Source organism: Suncus etruscus, chromosome X, assembly GCF_024139225.1.
Source record: "Suncus etruscus isolate mSunEtr1 chromosome X, mSunEtr1.pri.cur, whole genome shotgun sequence".
In the NCBI taxonomy this organism is placed as follows: Eukaryota; Metazoa; Chordata; class Mammalia; order Eulipotyphla; family Soricidae; genus Suncus; species Suncus etruscus.
In genome coordinates this window covers 84,556,773-84,560,246 of record NC_064868.1, presented here as the reverse complement: position 1 = coordinate 84,560,246, position 3,474 = coordinate 84,556,773, and positions in this window count along the sequence as shown.

Below are 3,474 nucleotides of genomic sequence, written 5' to 3'. Positions count from 1 at the left end.
TGGTCCCTTTGCAAGCATGTAGCCTTGAATAGGATACTCAGGATACCCCCCTCCACCAGGCTGAGTCTGATCTTACAAGAACTGATGTTATGGTCACCCACAACTTAAGGGAAAATGGTACATGATTCATGCAACGAAAATGTGTGCAAGCTCTAGCAAGCACAACAAATAAATTTATGGACATATTGCAAGCAAGTGGGAGAGTCCTGTGAGCACTTCCTATATGAAGCCAAATCAGAATTTACTTTGTTTTTTGTTAGATAGAAGAGGAAGTACTATGCATTTCATAATAGAAAAGAATGATGGCAATAAGAATTTTACAGATTTTTTAATTAGGTAGTGCCTTTCCAATCATTTTATGATTTTCAGGTGACTAGTGGGATATATTTCTTTTAAATTATGAGGACTGCAATTGGGGAATATGTTTGGGCCACACTAGGCAGTACTCAGGACTTAGTCCTGACTCTGTGTACGATACATTCCCAGTAGATCTTTTGTGCTGCCAAAGATTAGTAATGTGCAGGTCAGCAGTGTGCAAGGTAAGTACCACAACTCCTTTAACTTCTTTAAATCTTTGGTCCTATTAGATGTTTTTTATGCTTTTTCTTAATTGGTTTAGGGGATCCAGTGATAGCACAGTAGATATGACTTTTGCCTTGCATGGAGCAGACCTGTATTTAATCTTTGGCTATCTTATATGGTCCTTCAAGCCTGCCAGGAGTAATTTCTGAGTGCAGGAGTAACCGCTGAATACTGCTAGGTGTGGCCCTCAAACAAAAAAATTTTAATTGAATCACCATGAGATACACCTTTACAAAGTTTTTCATGATTAAATTTTAGTTTGAGATTTTTAAGTGAGTGACTTAGCTCATTTGGTATGTCAGTTTTTATTTGTGTTGCTTACAAATATATATAAATTACTATTCCCTTATTCTTAATTTATGTAGCATCATTTTGTAATTATTGCTTTTTTTAAGTTTAATACTATAATACTTCTGCCAATAAGACCCCGACATTGGCCAGCCTGAGGGAGATGAGCCTTGCCCAAGGTCACGAGGAATATTACATAAGGAAAGGATAGAGGGAGGTTCCAGCTTTCTGATGATCCTTAAAATGATTGGCTGTTGTTCTAGGGGTATCATCCTACTGCTCCCTTGTCCTTCTCTGCTAGGCTACCTGGTAGCTTGGAGTGATACCTATAGAAATAGGTTTGTGAATATCTAGCATGTGTTTTGTACTATGGTTCTACAAAAAGGCATATTTCCCTGCTCAGAACCTGAGAAGAAGCCTGACATGTGGCCTTTACAAAATGGCATCCCACCTCAAGTGCAGACCTCAGGCCCCAACATTCTCTCCTATTCTTATGGACCAGGGTCAAATCTTTGACTCTCTTTAAGGTTTCTCATCCTTGTCGCTACTTCTGAACACACATTGGGACCTTAGCACAAGCATCTTAGTCAGGTTTTCTCGTATGATTGAACCAAGGTGATTGAACCAGTGATTGAAACAAGTCTGTTCCCCCAGAGCCTCAGTCTAGTCCCCACCTCTTCTGGAGAGCAACTTCAGCTACCACCCTGATCAGTATCCACTTGATAGGAGAGTTTAACTTGTTCTCCCCCACCCTCTACTGCCAAGTATGATAACCAGGGTGGGAGAATGACTATGATGCAAGACTGACGTGGGTTTGCAAAAAGCAGTGGCAAACACACAGAGGGTCAGTTCCTTTTTTTTCCTTGGGCCACACCCAGTGCCACTCTGGAGTTTCTCCTGTCTCTCCACTCAGAAATCCCGCCTGTCAAGCTCGGGAACCATGTGGGATGCCGGGAATTGAACCCAGGTCTGCTCTGGCTCAGCTGCATGCAAGGCAAATGCCCTACCGCTGTGCTATCTCTCTGACCACATGATCAGTTCCTTGGTACACCCAAAGCCATGTCACATCCAGTCCCTTATGGGGATTAGTTCCCCATGCAACTATATTAGCCTCTATAGACTCATTGCAATAGTCCAGGTAAAGGGAAGGTACCTTGGTGACCCCTCTTTGGGTGTGTAAGAGGCACGTGCCTTGTATACCCTGTAGGGCAGTCCTCCCCCCAGAGTCTGTTGTCTGAACCACTGTCCCCATTATTATGGTCCTGAATGCCTCTTCCCCTTTGGTTATTGGGCCAAAAAGAGGTATATTGTTGTGGGACTTACTCTGGCACTTTGAGGCAGTGTTGAGCTGCTGACTTCCTTCTTCTTACTTCCCTTAATTGATGCTCCCCATAAGATGTTAGTCTGGACACATTCTCTTAGAGACCCTACTGATATTTGGGCCAGAAATCTCAGCTTAACAGAACTCCCAAAACTCTGCCTGAGACCTCCATTCTTAGCCTCAGGGTTCAGCTCCCTCTGAGCTGCTATATGGCTTCCCTGACACATGCTTATATCCTGCAGAGAAAATCATTCTCCCCACATTTTGGGGGGACTCCCTTCTTTACAAACATAAAATGAGAATGCTCCTGGGGCAACTTCCCTATCCCAGAACTCGAATCCATGGGTTGGCATCCACTTCTTTAAACACTTACATTTTAGTAGGAGATCTTGTGGAGTTTAAACAGAAACACCAAACAAATCACATTAGACAAAGTTAAGGGGAGGGGTCCCCAGGGTAACAGTTTGACCCACAAATGACTCCCAGCCACAGTCTGGGTAAGAGGGTGTTTATTCTTTCTGGTCGTCCTGCAGTTACTGCACAATCACGGCTGCAGTCAGAAGGAGCACCAGGGCTATCTTCCTTCTGTCTTGGTCCTGTGAGCTGAGTCAGCTGGATATGCAGGGGGTACTCCTTAATCAGTCTGTGACTCTACTGTAAAGATAAAGAAGGTTCCTCCTAATTTTTCATCAATCCTGCAGATTAAACTGCTCGAGGGTGTCCTGGTGTATATTCATGGGACCTAGGCAGCCTTACTGTGACTGAGTCATTGTCAATTCTCTCTCGGGAGATCCCCTAAATGCTTGGGTCCAGAGTCAAAGGAAGAGACCACACAATGTAATAAAGTTTAATATTTGAATCCATCTGTCAACAAGACCTCCACACTTGCCAGCCTCTTTGGGATGGCCACCTTCCAAAGGAAATGAGCTGTAATTATTTCTTTTAATCCCTAGTTTTATCATAGGTAATATCTCTTTAGGAAAAACTGTTATTTAAAATAAAATAATGAAAAAAGATATCAAAATAAAATATGTTAAAATATTTTAATTGGGTGAAATCTTTTTAGAGATAAAGAAGGGGTCAAGAGAAATGTGTCTTCAGAAATGTTAACTACAACCATAAGCATTCTGACATTAAGTACATGCAGTATTATTAAACTTTCTAAATCTAAAATATAACATATGTTTTCTCTTGGAGGTAATGGAAGATTCTTGGTGAAATAAAAGATTTATAGCCTACTTTCAGATAGGCACTGTCACTATTAGCCAAAGAAGCTAATAGAG